The following is a 17,127-nucleotide window of genomic DNA, read 5'->3' on the forward strand; positions in this document are numbered from 1 at the left end:
CAGCCTTCTGATTTCCTTTTGGATGAAATCTTGGGCGAGGTATGATGGGACTGTCAATCAAGGTGTGCCCTCCCCTAGCCAGTGGGGTGAGCCCACAACCAGAACTCAGCCAATCGGACTCTCACTCTCCCAGGACTTCGAGTGGCAGGAAAGGTGCTCATGTATCCTTGTGGTGACACCTGGGTGTGACTGTGGAGATGTTCCCAACCCTGAAAACTTCTGGAGCTTCCTGAACCCCCCCTTTCTAAGCATGGTCCTTCAGTCTTCCCTTCCACCAATGAGCTTCCCCATGGCCTTCCAATCAATTCCCCTTTGTTTGGTTAGACAACGGTCACTTCTGTGACTTGTTTCCAGAGACCCCTGGCCACGCACTGCTCTGGGGTCAGGACACTAGTTGGCCATTAACTCACTGTGTTCCCTCAGGCAAGGCATTTCTCCTCCCTGGACCTCAGTACACCCCTCCTAACATGGGGGCCTTGACCAGGCTGGTTGCTCCCAACCCTGGCCAATTAGCAGAATCATTTGGGGGAACTTCCTTAAGACTGAGCCTCACCTCCATCCTACTGAACCCGATTTTCCAGGGGGAGGCCTGAGAATCCATATTTTTTAAGCAGTTCACCCAAATGATTCTGAGACACAGCCAGCTTGGGAAGCACGGGGCCACACAGCCTCTGAGGGCCCTCTGAGAGCAGAAGGGCTGCGATTCCTGGTGCTTCTGTGATGTCTCAGACACTCACCGTTCAGATCCAGGTCTCATCAATCTCCCCACTGAGAAACCTCCCGTAGCTTCCTGGCACATCAGAATAAAACCCAAACTCCTCCCACAGCCTTCAAGACCCCCTGCGGCCTGGCTCCTGCCCTCCTCTCCCACCTCATCTCGCTCTCTGGCCTTCCTGCTGTGCCCAGAAGAGAAAGTTCTGCTTGGGAAGCTCTTCCCCTACTCTGCTCAGCTGGCTCTGAGGCAGGAGATAGATGGGCCCCAGGCTGAGCAGCTGGAGTTTGTCCCCTGTGGACAGAAACTCCAAAATAGCAGGAGCGAGAGAGGCGCTGAGCCCCGCCCAGATAAGAGACCACATATTTCTCATTCTCAAAGTCAAGGAGACCTTCCCGACTACACATGCGCAGAAAGGCTCCTTGGAGGTCAAAAGGGAGGGGGCGTCACTCCATAGTAAGTGATGTCAACCTACCCATAGGCCTCTTCGCCAGAATCCATCTTGCTAAGAGATGCACGTGCACACAGGGAAGGACCCTGAGATAAACCAAATCTGGACTCAGAACCAGGCAAAGCAAGATGATTGGCCAAGAGAAACCTGGAAGAAATGCCCCATATAAGTGATTCAAACTACCACGAGGGCACGACTCTCTCTCGGAGTCCGCCCGTGTGTCTAGCCACATGTACCCTTTTTCCTCCTAATAAACACTTTACTTGTTTCACTACTTTCTGTCTCTTTGTGGAAATTCACTTCTACAAAGCTGATGGGCCAGCGCCTTGTCACTGGCCACTGGCCCTGATGGTCTAGTGGCTAGGATTCAGCACACTCACTGCCGCAGCCTGACTTCAATCTCTGGCCACGGGAACCAAAATCCTGCTTCAAGCCACTGCAGGCTGAGGCCGCCTGAGATCAGCTCCTTCTTGTAACTCAAGTCCTGTTCAAATGTTATCTCCTCTGAGAGGCCTTCCCTGAACCCTCAATCCAAAGTGTCTCCTCTCCACCTACACTCCCCATCACCCACACTCTCTTTTCTTTTTCTTCATTGCACTTACCACTGTCTGAAATGATCCTTTTATTCATTGTTTTCACCCAGTTCATTGGCAGTGTGTTCCCGCTAGACTGTAAGTTCCGTGAGAGCAGAGAAGCTGACTATCCTGTTCTCTAACATGTTCTCAGCCTCTGGAACAATGGCTAACTCAGAGTAGGTGCTCCACAAAATATTCGTTGAATAAATCTGCTTTGCAGGAGCCCAGAGCAGTGACCACGGGAGAGACAAAGTTCTGACTCCCACTCCTCCTGACACAAGTGTTTCTGATGTTTCTTCCTGGGATTGGCAGCCTCGTGCCCTTGGCCTTCACCTTGAGCTGACAGGCTGGTGTCTGCGGCTCCCGGAGGCTCGGCCAGGATCTGTGGGCAGCTCCCAAGCAAGCTCACATCACACCCACACCCACACCCACCCCAGCAATTGGTCTCAGCTCAGGTTCTCCTCTGATAAACCTCGCTAACGACCTTGGCTTTTCAATCTTCAGGCTTGCAGCCAGGAAACACAACTGGGGAGGTGAGCTCTTCGGAACACAAGGATGTCCTCCCTTTAAATCAATTGTTTCACACAAAAGCTCTGCTTTTTTGTTTTCCCGTCTCCCTCCCCATAGCATCTGCTATAAAACTCAAATCGTTGGGAATGGTACTTGGACACTATTCTTAGACCACTAAAAGGATTACCTTTGCCAATTTAAGTGTGGGGATAATGTCCAGCTTTCACTGAGAGACTCCACCAAAATCAGCACCATGAATCCCATTTACGCATTTGCTGTAACAATGACACAAAGGTCACTGGCCATAGGGACCCTCAGGGTCTACCATCAGAAAACCCTCAGAAGACTTGCTCTGAGAGCTAAGTGCTAGAGCTGCCTAAATTCATCAAGGAAATGAGAAAAAGAAAAGGAGAAAAGAAAGTGGGAAGCAAAGGAAAACATGAGCTAGCAAAACAACATGACCTACTTTGCCACTTTACGTATATTGTTCTGTCCTTCCTCTCTGAAATTATCATTCAGCTATTCAGCAAAAATGTATTGAATACCTGCTATATATCAGGCATTGTCCGTGACACTTGGGATCCAACAGCAATCCAAAGAGACGATGATGCTCCCCCAAGTGGCCTGGTATTCTAGTGGAAGAAGACAGACAACAAAATAGTGAACACATTAAACAGATAAAGTAATCTAATTTGTAATTCATAAGTATATTTATTACTATAAAATATATAATAGAACCTCTTATGCGCTATATAAAGCATATAACATATTTGAAATATATAACATGGCTTATAAATCGTCCGGTACTTCGGAAGGTAAAATGTGCCATTATAAGAGCAAAGACAAAGGGAGATTGGAACTGCTGAAGAGGCAGGCAGGCTCCAGCATCAGTTAAGAGTGGTCAGGGTAGGTCTCATTGAGAAAGTGACATTGAGCAAAGACCTGAAGGATGTGAGGGCATTAGTTCTATGTAACTTGCTGTGGCCTTCCTTTTTGATATCCAAGAAAATTAGAACCGAATTTGAGACTCAAACCCAGTACTCTAGAGGCCCCTGTGGTCTGCAAATGTGTGGTCTTTTGTCCCCTGGAGAGGCAGGACGGGACAGTGGTTAAGGGCATGAGTTCCAAAATCAAACTAGATTTAAATACTGGCTCTACCACTGACTAGTTACATGACTTTGGGCATCATATTTAATCTCTCTGAGCCTTGGTTCCCTATATCCCGAAATAAAGATAATAATAGCACCCACCTCGTAGGACTCTTTTAAGGATTAAATGAAATAATGTACACAAATTCCTTTGCATGCCAGAAGAACTCAATAAACACCGGCTGTAATGATTAAGCCTTGTCTCTCAAAGTTTATTTACATTTTCCTTGGTCCTGATTCTCTATCTTTATTGATATTTTAACATTGTTTTATGGTTTCTACTCCTGTGGTAAGCAACCTCAAATCCTTTGTTGATTGGGGTGGGTTATAAATAAGTAAGTAAATAAATAAAAATCTGGATGGGGGACATTTTCACTGAAGCAAAACATTTCATTACTGATAGAGTGAATTGCAAGTGAGGTCATAAGCTAGAAATATTGACTCCAGCAGCGCATCAGAAACCACCAGCAAGCCACTCTCTGGTTACTCAGACCATCTTTCTCTCTCCCAAAGCCCTCCTCCTCCCCTCATCAAGAGCGGGTAAATGAGTCATACAAAATGACTCAAGAAGCCTAAATCCTCCCAACCTCACAATTACTTCACTGCCGTGGACCTCACAGAACACTCCTTCTTCCCCATAAGAGAAGAGAAAGGAAATCGATGGGGCTGCTTTCCATGGTGATGGAGTTAAGGAAGAGGGGTGCTTGCTGAGTGCAGAGTCAGACGTAGGTTAGAATCTCATTACTGCTATTAATTAGTGAGCGCTGTGGCCGTAGGGAAGTCCCTTGCCCTCTCTGTGCCTCAGTTTTCTCATCAGTAATAACAGAACCTCCCTTTTAAGGGGCTTGTGAAGAAGAAAGAAGAGAGTCCATGGAAGCAACGTGAATAGCTTATTTGTAAAGCCCTCAATAAATGTCAGACTTTCTTTCCTTATCTGTACCCGAGGGCAACGCTCAATGGACTATAGGAATCTGGAACATTTAAATAAGAGGGTGTACAGGGCAGACACGGGATGAGAAGACAAGTTTGGGTATATCTCTATGTGATAGAAACTCCCTACAAGAAGCAAAGGAGAAAGATCATTTTTGATCCCCTACTATTTTCTAGGTATATTATCATTCTCCTTCCTCACCATAACCCTTTGAGATGGGCATTGTTATCCACACCTGACAGCTGGGGCTCAGCTTTGAACCCAGAGCACACAGGTAGGAATGCTTAGGAGGCAGTGCTGGCCTTCCAAAGTTGACTTTATGAAGGACAGCAACTAGCCTCCACCATAGGACATCACAGGCACCACTGACAGAAATCTGCCAACTCCCACCCTCCCTGGAGAGCCACGCCCTTGTGACTCCCAAGCTGGCTTCAGCAAAAATCTGGGCCAGGGCTTCCCTGGTGGCGAGGTGGTTAAGAATCCGACTGCCAACGCAGGCGACACAGGTTTGAGCCCTGGGCTGGAAAGACGTCACGTGCCGCGGAGCAACTAAGCCCGTGCGCCACAACTATTGAGCCTGCGCTCTAGAGCCCGCAAGCCACAACTACTGAAGCCCGTGCACCTAGAGTCCGTGCTCCGCAACAAGAGAAGCCACCGCAATGAGAAGCCTGCACACCGCAACGAAGAGTAGCCCCCGCTCGCCACAACTAGGAAGAGCCCACATGCAACAACGAGGACCCAACATGGCCAAAAATAAATAAATTAAAAAAAAGAAATCTGGGCCAGGGTGACCTTGCTGAGGCTCCCTCACTTCATCAGTCACCAGGGTCTCTGCCCTATGAGCTTGGGCTTTGGAATTAGCTAGATCTTAATTTGAAACACATACCCCTCACATATCAACTGTAGGGCCGTAAATAAGTCACTTCTTTCTGGTTCCTCTTCTGAAAATGGTGACATCAAAATGCCTGCCTCGCAAAATTGCCATGAAGATTAAACAGAGCATTGAAAACATACAAAACAGGGCCTGGCACATACCAAACGCTCATTTACGGTAGCTGCTGTTGTTACACTGACACTGTCTGGGGAAAATCAGCCTTATGCTGAATGACGGAGATGATACTTTCAGGGAGGGAGAGTGGGCCCTTGAGCACTGGCTGACACATCTACCCACAGTTTCCCCATTATCTGACATTTGACCCTTCCCCTTGTTCCACAAGAAACAACTTGAGGATAACAAGACCCAGCTGGGCTCTGTGCCCCGCCTAGAAAAAAAAAAAAAAAAAAAAAGATGAATCAAGGCCCAGCCCAGGGCCTCCCATTCACTGCCCTTGATCCACCAACATGGACTGATGGTCCCTTCAGTGCTGGGAACTGGAGAGAGAGGAGACTCAGGACTTCATAGGGCACTTGGGGTAAAAGACAAGGAACCGTTACTATAGCAAACAGAAAGGAATGAGGGCTGAGTGTCTTTGGGAATATGAGAGAAGCCTCCATAGAGAAAGAGGTATTTGAACTGGAACTTAAAAATTAGGTAAGACATGGCAGGGGATGGTATCCCAGGCTGAAAGCACAGCATGAACAAAGGCTAGAAATGGGAAAATGCAGTTTGTTTAGAGAACAGAGTAGTGTGGTAAGGCTGGAGAACTAGGATGCCAAAGGACTAAGGTGAGAGCTGGAAGTGAAGGGCCAGTGAACCCTACAGACAAGGAACACGAAATAAAGGTCATGACTACCATGGAGAAAATGGGGGGAGTGGGTCTGCATTTAAAATAGGGTGGTCACAGAAGGCCTCTTTGAGGTGACACACTTAAGAAGTAAAGGAGCAAGCCATTTGACTATCTGGGGGAAGTTTCCAGGCAGAGAAAATAGCAGTGCAAAGGTCCTGAGGCCACAGGGTGGCTGCCATGTTGGTGACGCATTGAAAAAGGCCCGTGTGACTGGAGTGGTAGGAAGTGAGGTTACAGAGTTAAATAAAAGGGAGCCAGCTCATGAGAGGCCTTGCAAGCCATTACAGGGGCTTTAGCTTTCACTTGAACGAATGGAGAGCCATTGTAGGATTTCCAGTAAAGAAGCAACGCGATCTGACTTACGTTTTAAAAGGATAGCTCTGACTGCTTCGTAGAGAATCAACTGCAGGGGGCCAAGGGTGGCAACGGGGAGACCAGTAAGGAGGCTATTGCAGAGATCCAGGCGAAAGAGGACGGCGGCTGGAACCAGGGTGGTAGCCCTGTGATGGTGCGCCTCGGTTTCCCCATGTGAAAACGAAGCTTAGGATGCCGGCCCTGTATGCCTCCCAACGTCTCAAAAAGCCCCCATCGGGATGGAATGCCAGGAACCTCCGGCCAGCGGGGTGCCAGCCTGGAAAAAGTGGGACTGTGGGGCGCGTGGGCAGCTCCTTGCGCGTCCAGGCCGCCGGTGCCCACGATAAAGCCTAGACAGGTACACGCCCCGTGATGCGCGTCAGGAGGGTGAGACCTGGCGGAGGAAGGTCTTGCTCCTCAGAGACTGAACAGGGAATGGTGGGAAGGCGAGTGCCTCTCCCGAGTCCTGGAGCGGGTCCTGGGTATCCGGCACTGTGCGTGCCGCTGTATGCAACCACTCTGCTTGTGCAGGTGCGGCAACGGCATCGTGCGGGCATCATGCGGGGAGCGCCACAGCACCCCCTCCATGCAATTCCCCCCCACCCCCCGGCTATGACCCCTTTGTCTCACTTTTCCCTACCCCCAGCTGTCTGCCTGGCGGTCCTGCACCGGGTTCGGCGCGCACGGCCCCGCCGGTGTCCCTCTGGCGGCCGCCGTAGCAGCGCAACCTGGGCCTGGGGCTCCCGAGAGGAGAAAATCATGAATGAAATAGATGCGGTGCTCCCGCTCCCCCGCCCTCCAGGTCCAGGCAACCTCGGCGTGGGGGCGGCGCCTGAGGGGACTCCGAGCGGAGCTGCGGGGTGGGGGCGCCCGAGATCCGGGTCGGGGAATAAGGGTCCGCGACCCGGCCCCACCTGGGCCCTGGGCGCCGCAGGAGCTCCCCGCCCCCGCGCTAGCTAGCCCCTCAGGCCCTGCGCAATTCCCGGGAAGCGGCGCAAGCCCGCCCGGGGGCGGGGCGGAGCCGGGACTAAGGGCGAGGAGCCGACCTGGCGGCTGCGCCCGAGAGTCCGCAGCCGAAGCGCATTTGGTGAGGCGATCTGAAGAGGGAGCGCGCACGGAGCGCGGGACTGAGCGCCGGGCAGACGGACCGACGGACGGACGCCCCCGCACACGCAGACGCACGGAGCTCGGCGAGGTCCCCGTCACACACACATACACACACACACACTCGCGCAGACACACACAGGGACACACGCACACTCGCGCGCGCACATCCTCCCGCCAGCCTACCCGCCTGCTCGTCGGCGCCCGGAGTCCGCTCTGGCCGGTAAGTGCGGCGCCTCCGTCGGCGCCTTTGTGTGGGGAGGTGGAAGGTGGAGGGCGCGGGGTCCCTCCCAGGGAGCCCCGGCAACTGAGACCTCCTCCAGACCCCCAGGCGCAGAAGCCAGCGCCCGCCCCCGCCACGCCCCCATGGGGCTCCCGACGCCCCGGGACTGGGGGAGGGGTCCCCCACGCCTGGGAGGGGACCCGGCGCTGGGTAGAGGGGAGAGAGCAGCGGCCACTCCCCACGAAGCTCGTGCGCGGTTCCGGAGAGGGAGGGGAGGGATCGGGATGGTGGTCCGGGGTGCGAGCCTCTCTGCTGCCGTGGCTGGTGCGCGGCTCTTGGCTGCATTACCTACCTCTCCAGGGTCTGAAGCTCCGGAGGAAGGTTGGAGATCGCCGCTAGCCTGCTGGCCTGTAAACCGGGGCTCCCAGCCTTAGCTTCGCTTCGCCTCGCCTCCCCCGGACCGTGTAGCTTAAACCACCAGTTCCCCACCCGCCCCCAAAATAAAAGCCCAGCGTGTTCCCCTCCCCCAGCATGCCCCTTTTTCCTGGATGAGGCCCAGGCTCCTGCAAAACGTGGAGATTGCTCGGGTCAGACTTCTGAGGGGTTTACCTTACCAAGGATCATGTACCTTAGAGGGTCAAGACCAGGTGAATCTTGGGAACTCATTCAACGCCCTCATTCTACAGACGGAGAAACTGAGACCCAGTGAGGTGGCTTGACCAAGGTCACGGGAGAGTTACTGGCAAAGCCTGCATTAGAATCTAGCATCCCTGGCTTTCATACTCATGTCCTCTCCTATACAATTCCATCCTTATCCTTGTTGAAACCCCAGATCCCAAAAATTTACCGGAGTGTGTCAGGAAAGTCTCTGTAATTCCAGCCCTGCCCCCTTTTGGAGCATCAGGTGCCATTCATTTCCTACCATACTTACTGTTTAAAAAAAAAAAAAAAAAAGGTTGGCCTTTAATTTGCCTCTTTCAGCCTCAAAGGAGATCTTGAGATTTAGTTTGGGAGAATGAAGCAGTCCTGGACAGGAGATCAGATTCCAGGGTGTTAGTCCTGGTTCTCCCAGGAATCACTGAACCAGTGTCCTTAGTTGGACCAGGTAATGTCATGGTCAAGGAGTCATCCCCCTTTCCCCCACCTCGACCTGACTGTGTGCCTTCCCCCTCACTCTACCCCCCTCCTTAAGGGCCTAGGTCTTCTAATCCAACCAGGCTCCCTTCATCGTCCCTTTGTAGAGGTCTCTGAGTCTTTCCTGTCCGGCCACCTCTCCCTCCTTGATGTTTGTTGAGTGCGGCCTCTTGGTGTTGCTGACAGAGCTGCTGGGGAAGCTTGAGTTACAGCCTCACCAGGCTCTGGTGATGGCTCAGGCAAGGCTCCCTCAAAGGCAGCTGGGTATCCCCAGAGCTGAACCCGATGCCTGGTGCAGAGAGGGTGCCCCGAGAGGTATGTTGATGGAGTGCAAGCTGGATGGGGAATGGATAAAGTCAGTCATCTTTGAGAAGACTCTGTTGGATGGGGGAGTTGGCAAGGAGGACAGTGTTCAGTCTCTAGGGGCCTGAGGTTCTTTTCTCAAGAGCTTCCTTCTTGGGTGAGCAGCCTGGCATGGAGCAGAGACAGGGTGACCAGCTGGCATAACTCCAGGGGCCACCACTCACATGGTTGTGCCTGTAAATGGCGTTGTGCTCCAGAAGCACCATTTACATAGACTTCATAATGAGCAGTGGCCCGTGGGTTATTGCAGTGCCATGGGTCTCACCCTCAGAGTGAAGAGATCTGGCTGGACAGTTGCAGTGAATGCTTACAATCTTTCTGGGTCTCAATTTCTCCAAAAAATAAGATCATTGGATTGGTGTCAGGATATCTTTTAGGTCTGAACTGTTGGGGGGGGGCTGGGGAAGGGGGGGAGCACTTATAGTTTTCCTCTTCTATTACTCTGTGATGAAATCATTTATGTAGGGTACTTAGCACAGGGCCTGGGGCATAGAAAAAGCTCCGAAGAGGTAGCTGTTAATATCATTAAGGCCCCAGCCTTATGGATATACCTTCCACTTCTTTTTTTTTTTTTAATTTATATTTATTTATTTACATATTATTTTGGCTGTGTTGGGTCTTCGTTGCTGCGCGGGCTTTCTCTAGTCGCGGTGAGCGGGGGCAACTCTTCGTTATGGTGCATGGGCTTCTCATTGCGGTGGCTTCTCTTGTTGCAGAGCACAGGCTCTAGAGCACAGGCTCAGTAGTTGTGGCACACGGGCTTAGTAGTTGTGGCACACGGGCTCAGTAGTTGTGGCTTGCAGGCTCTGGAGCGCAGGCCCAGTAGTTGTGGCGCACGGGCTTAGTTGCTCCGTGGCATGTGGGATCTTCCCGGACCAGGGCTGGAACCCGTGTTCCCTGTATTGGCAGGCGGGTTCTTAACCACTGTGCCACCAGGGAAGTCCACCCTCCACTTCTTCCCTTCTTCAGATTGCCAAAGGACATGAGATTTTGAATCCTGAAAGTCCCTCTCCCTCAAAAAATCCCTCCTCCACTGATCTATTCCTGGACTTAGGGCTCAGCCAGCATAGGACATCCATGAAGTTCCCTGGGAGAAGTCACTTTTGTTTATCAGTTATTTCTCACCTAAGGATGATTGAATTTGATAGTTTATATACAGTCAAAGCTTTTCTTACACACTGTCACTTATATTTAATCCTCATAACACACCCATGATATCAGTAGCATTATTATTCCCATTTTATAGATGCGAAAGTTAAGACTTAGAGTTTAACTTATCTAAGGATTTGTACTGTAAAAGTCTCAGAGCCAGAGAGCTGTGTCTCCAGCTCAGAGCTTTTGACCCCAGATTCTGAACTCTTTCTTCTATGTCACGTTGCCTGTCCTTTCCTGAAACCTGTCCGAAAAGAGAGACAGATGACCCCTTGGATAGAAGCGAGAAGGAGGGGTTTATTCTTCTGGAAGACGAGGAATGGCTTCTTGGAGAAGCGAGGTAGCATTTGAGCTGGGTCTAAACGATTTGTACAACGGAAGGAAGGAGGAAAATATTATAAGTAGTGGAAACAGCATGAGCAGAGAGCCGGCGGTGGGGGCTTCTAGGACGTGTGTAGAAACTGGAAAGCAATTCATTCCAACTGGGCAAAAAGGCTAAAAGAGGAGCCATGAGAAGGAAGCCTGGGTAGGAAGGTGGAGGCAGTTGCTGGGAGCCTTGAGTGCCAAGCCACGTGATCATCGGCCTTTAGTTTTTGAGTGGGGGAGAGACATGATCAAACATGGCCATTAGGAAACTCACTCTGGCTGCCCCATGGAGAACAGATTGGAGGGGGAGAGCCTGCTGGCAGGGAGCCCAGGTAGGAAACAATGACAGCGGTATAGGTAAGAGTTAAGGAGGGTTTGGATAGGGGAGATGGGGGGCGAGGGGTTGTAAGAATGAAGAGAAAGAGGAGTTGAAGCAGGAGGCTACAGTGTCACCAGAGCTGGCAGCGGATTGGATGTGGGAGTGGAGGGAGGGAGGAATGAGAAGTGACGGCAAGGTTTGGAGCCTGAGTGGCTGGGCATCCATTCTCAGACAGAGCCCAGCGGGAGGGGGAAGGGGAGGCTCAGGAGTGAGGGCCATGATCTGACAGGGTACCAGAATGACTCCTGCAAAGCTGGCTCACTGAGCACCCCAAAGTGTCCAGAGCCAGTTGCTTCCTTCCTCCTTCATTCATTCACTTATTATCCAAATACATAGAAACATCTGTTACATGTGAGGCTGTTCACAGGCTCTAGGGATACATTGCTGAAAAAGATGAACTTCTTGTCCGAGCTCTACCAAGGGAGACAGAAAAGAAAACGTAAGCAAACTATAACATTTCAAGAGGTGAGCAATGCTCTGGAGATAAATAAAGCAGGATGAGGGTTGACTGTGGGGGAAGAGATTTACCTTTAAAAAGAATTGTCTTCAAGGAAGTGGCATTTGAACAAAGACCTGAATGAAGTGAGGAAGTGACCTTGGGGAAGAGCATTCTGGGAAAAGGAGACCGCAAGTGCAAAGGCCCTGGGGGTAGGAATAGCTTGGTGTTTTCAGGGAACAGCAAGTGTGGCCGGAAAACATAGGTCAAGAGGGAGGGTGGAAAGGAAAACGGTAGGAGAGAGGGGCAGGCCCAGATCACATAGGTGCTTACAGGCCTGAGGAATAAGAGGTCGTATGATGTTAATGAGTACAAGAGAACTGGAGTCCTGTTCTCCTTGTGTTCGTCATGCCTAGAAAACCAAGCCCGACACTCAGCAGTGGCTCACTAAATAATTGTCTAATGAATGAATGTTGGAAACCACCATTTACGCACGAAGCCTCCTATCTTGGACTAAATAAAGTTGTTGTAGCATAGTAAGGGCATAAGTAAGCTATGTATGATCAAAATGATAAAGCTCAGATGATTTGAATATCTGTGATGTCATTCAAGGATGAAAATTTGAGTCACGTCTGTATGTTCAGTATGGCTGTTGACTAAGGCGAAATAGTAAAACATACCCGAAATGACAATTAAACAATTAAAATGGTAACATTTTTTGGTCTTCCCTCATCCCCTTTCCAGTGCAAATATACAACCTTCTGGCTTCATTTCAAATTTTCCCTTGTGCAACTCTTATGCCCTCAGTCATTTCCCTTGTAGAGATTTTAAAGAAACTCATCTCTAGCGCAAAGGCCCATATTTGCAGGACAAGGAATTATCATCTTCAATAACTTGACAGATTCCCAAAAATGGCAGAGAGGGCAGTGGGGAAAGAGAAACTATTTACAGAAGTATAAATTCTTTAAGCACCCAATTAATTGTTTAAATGGATCTATAAGTGCGAATGGAAAAACTCCGGAAGATGGTTAATCGTTTAAAGCTTTCTGTCTGCATTCAGTTGGACACAGGGTGTGTGTGAACATTTCAAAACGTATGGCACTCTTTACCAAAAATTGAACTCACACACCAGGAAATATGTTCTTACCAGTGTGGGTCAGCGCAGCTATCTGTGTGTAAGTACCTGTGTTCAATCCGAAGTTTACTACTGATTAAGTGACCTGGGGCAAGGTCCTTCCCCTCTCCCAAACTGTTTCCCCATGTCTAGGAGGTAGGGCTTGGGCTTCTAGGGCCCCTATGGCACTAAGCACTACGGTCTGTGATATCTGTAGGCCCACACTGTTGTCTTCCTGGAGGACAGTGACCACTGTCACAGTGTGGGCCTGTGGCTCCTTGTGGCACTCAGACGATTTGGTGGATGGGAGGTAGACAGGCAGTCCTGTCACAGAGGAGACGGGAATGCTTCCATCAAGCAGACAGAGCCAGATACTAGGCTGGACCTTCTGAGAGGGCAAGTTGACAGGTAGTCTAAGTCTTCTTAGGATCCTAGACTCTTTAGGTGCCCTGGTCCAAATTCCATCTGATTCTGCATGTTTTTTCACCTCTAGGAACTGGAAACTCAGGTCAGCTGAAGAAAAAAACTAAAAACCCTTTGAGGTTTTGAACAGTACCATCACCAAAAAGCTCTTCCTTACCTTACACCATGGCATTACAGAAAATAAGGTCTTCCCCCATTCTTCAATATCATCCCCATCTTTTTTGCATCTGGTGAGACGTGAGACAAGCACCTTGGCCACCAATATCTGGGAAAGCTCCAGAATTCCCCAGACTCTTAGACAGCAGAAAGCTTTTCCCACTCAGCGGCGGCACATAGAATAAAAGCCACCCTCCTTCCTGTGTCCCCCTTGAAGCAGCCTTGACGCAAGTTTCCATACCTGGGGTGCGGCATGCTGAGTTGGGAAGGGATCTCCTCGAGCTAGATGCAGGGGATCCACAATTTGTAAGCGAGCAAGCATCTTGGTGAGAATTCCTAACTTTGAGCTAATGTAGGGGATAAACTGTTCTTGGCCAAGTCTGGTTCCTGTTACTGTGATTGCAGAATACAGACCCTAAATTGCCCTTCCTTTGCATGGTGAGGTGGTTGGTTGACGTCATTAGAGAGACATACCAAGCTTTGATATGTCTTTCTTAAGAGTGGAAATGTTCCCTTTCTCCCCCAACTCTCTGGAAGCCACTCAGGAGGGATTCAGTGGACTTCAGTGGTGGGTGGCATGTGGCTGTCTGAAGTGGACTCCAAAGATTGTATATTTCATTATCTGCCTAAGAGTGTGCCAGCCTTTGAAAAATAAATTACACTGTAAAAATAACACAACCTACTATAGAACAACTGTAAAATGAACCACGATTTTATATGTCCCATTCTGTTTCTTCTATAGATCTGTATCTTTTATAGTTGAAATGAGTCCACATCTAGTTTTGTACCCAACATTTTTCACTTAACATTTTCCCTGTAACTTCTGTACTCATACATGACCTTCTTCTATCCTCAATGGCTTCCATACTTTACTTAATCATTTCTTAATCGGTGGACATAGCAGTGAACATCTTCAAGCACACAGCTTTTCCATCTCAGATTCTCAAGGCATCTGATTTAAGCATCCCCAATAGGGTATGACAGGACCCGGGGGAGGGGGAAAAAAGAGCACAAGGTTAAAGTACATGTCGTCTGTGGACAGATGCAGGTTGATTTCATGGATACAGATGACGTGGTCCTGGGTCCTGGGGTAGAAAGAAAACAATGGACACCAGAGCTGGAGCCATGGAGAGGATGGAGAGGGACATTATGGGCCGGGAGGCCCAAGTCACAGTGCGCTGAGGGTGTGATGGAGGAGTGTCAGATTTCAGATGGAGTCCCTCCAACATTTTATTGATTTGTTTTGGTGTGCCTTTTAAAAATTACGGTGCAATACATAAAATTTACTATTTTAACCGTTTTAAGTATATAGTTCTGTAGCACTAAATACATTCACGTTGTTGTGCAACCGTCATCACCATCTACCCATAGAGCTCTTTTCATCTTGCGGAACTGAAACTCTGTACCCATTAAACAATAACTCCTTCGTTCTCCCCTCCCCGCAGCCTCTGGTAACCTCTCTTCTACTTTCTATGAATTCACATGTTCTAGGTACCTCATGTAAGTGGAATCATATACCATTTGTCCTTTTGTGTCTAGCTTATTTCAGTTAGCATAATGTTTTCAGGCTTCATCCGTGTTGTAGTGTGTGTCGGAATTTCCTTCCTTTTTAAGGCTGAATAATAGTCTGTTGTACGTATATAACACATTTGCTTATCCGTTCATCTGTTGATGGACACTTGGGTTGCTTCCACCTTTTGACTATTGTGAATGATGGAATAATGCTGTTATGAACGTTGATATACAGGTATCTGCTTGAGCCCCTGCTTCCAGTTATTTGGGGTATATACCTAGAAGTGGAATTGCTGGATCAAATGATAAATGTGTATTTAATTTTTTGAGGAACCACGGGGTGCTTTTTATTAAGGATTTTTGTGTACTCATCAAAAAAGACCACTAAGTGAAGTCTTAGGACTGGAGGGTCCAGGAAGAACCCATTCATTTTTTTAAGTAAATTTTGTGTAGGTTTCTGCATGGCATGAGGGAGGAGACAGACAAGGGAACAGAATACAAATGAATCCACCCTCCATTTCTGAAGAATTATTGTGATTTAGACGCATTGTGAGTGGGAAAAGAAAGCTCTCAGGAGAGATCTTAGGGATGGAATTCATTCATGCATGCAGGTATTCACTGTTCCAGGAAATCCACACGTCATGAGGACCTTGCCCACAAGGAGCTTGTGTGTGTCCGTTGGGGGCACCAGAGAGTAACCGGGCAACAGTGGACTGTACTGATGCTCGCTACAGTAATCTGAAATACTAACTTTTCTGAGTGCTTACTACGTTATCTCACCTAATCTTTATCACAGTTCATTGCACAAGGTTTTTATTATCCTCAGCTTATCGATAAGGAAATAGACTCAGAGAGCTTAAGTAACTTGCCAGGAGCACACAGCAAGTAAGTGGCAGAGCCAGAGTTCACACCTAGGTAATAATTGTGCTTTGGTGATGAGCTGAGGGCTGTGGGGACACAGCAGAGGCACCTGCCCAGCGTGGTGGTCAGGGAAGGCTTCCTGAAGGAAGGTGTCAGGCAAGCGTTTTAGTCTAAGTTGGCTGTGTTCTTCTTTTGCCCATGATTTCAGAGCATGGCTTTTGGTAGCAGCAGCAGCAATATCCAGCCCTGCTTCCCGTGACTCCGGTCTCCCAGGGCGCCCCGCCTCCTTGAGACTGCATTTCAGAGGAAGGTGATCACAGTCAGCATCCCTGGTGCTTATCACGAGGCAGGGAGGCCAGAGGTGGGATGTGTCCTTTTCCCTCTTACATTTGCCGCCTCTGACTTCCTTAGCTGGCCTTCTTCTGGGATGCCTTAGAGGGACATCCCAGGGCACCTCCTGGGCCTGGGCAGCTTCGGACCAGTGGGCTGGAGTTGGCCAAATGTAAGGCCCAGGAGTGGCAGTGGAGGTCATATGTCCACCTCTGTGTCACTTCACACCCAAGATACCTGGACCTTGTGGGCTCCCATCACCTCAAAAGCCCCGTCTTCCCAGAACCCAGGTGTAGCCAGTTCTTTCTGCTCTTTGAACCCCTTGTAGCTCCCCGTGGCCTACAGTAGTGTTTCTCAACAGGGACCCTGCTGGCCTTTGGGTGGGGGAGTTCTTTGTTATGACAGCATCATTGTGACAAGCAAGAACGCTCACACGCATTTTTAAGGTCTGTTTTACGAATGAGAAGATGTACAGACCTTCAGCGTTCCATTCAGTGAGTTTCAACGATTGTATGAAGTTGAATAACCATCACCGGGCTTGAGATGTGGAACATTTCCATCATCCCGCAAAGTCCCTTCTTTCTCCTTCCCAGTCAGTACCTGCCCTCAGAGGTAACCATTGTTGCCGTTTCTGTCTGACTCGTGGCATGCGGTCTTTTGTGTCATAAAGTAGTTTTTGAGGTTCATCTGTGTTGTTGCACCCTCACCCTCCCTGACACACACACAGATCTCTAGATGCCAACTAGAATGACGGTCCCTGCCTTAATCTAACTAAGGAAAAGTGGGCTGTGAGTTAAAGTCAGTGTGTGTTCGCCAGATGCGCGAAGCCCTCTGCCGAGTGATGTGAGGCCCCTCACCTGCCCGCTGTCCAGTCACACTGAGGTGCCCGCCTTCTCCCATCTCACCTTGCCCTCTCACTTCTCCTGGCCTTTGCCCCTGCAGTGTTCTCTGCCTGGAACATCCTCCCCACTGTCTGGTGAACTCTGCTTGTCCTTGAGATGCTCAGACATCACCTCCCTGTCCAGCTTCCCAGACTCTCCCTTTTGCCCTCCCAGGCACTCGCGTTACACAGCCTCTGTTGACAGTTAGCACAAATTTGACTCTGCTCACAAGACTGCAAGCTGGTTGAGGGCAGGGACTACGACTTAGTCATCTGGGGATCCTCG

General features: G+C 49.6%; 1 protein-coding gene across 1 annotated transcript in view; it reads left to right on the forward strand.

Annotated features, from left to right (window-relative positions):
• Positions 1–7,266: 7,266 nt before the first annotated feature.
• The window catches only part of PTPN5 (protein tyrosine phosphatase non-receptor type 5), a 55,341-nt gene continuing 45,480 nt past the window's right edge, over positions 7,267–17,127 (forward strand). The window contains exon 1 of the mRNA XM_033409180.2: positions 7,267–7,735. The gene's annotated coding sequence lies outside the window, so the exon portion shown is untranslated. The remainder of the gene's footprint in view (positions 7,736–17,127) is intronic.

Source organism: Orcinus orca, chromosome 8 (assembly GCF_937001465.1).
Source record: "Orcinus orca chromosome 8, mOrcOrc1.1, whole genome shotgun sequence".
Taxonomy (NCBI): Eukaryota; Metazoa; Chordata; class Mammalia; order Artiodactyla; family Delphinidae; genus Orcinus; species Orcinus orca.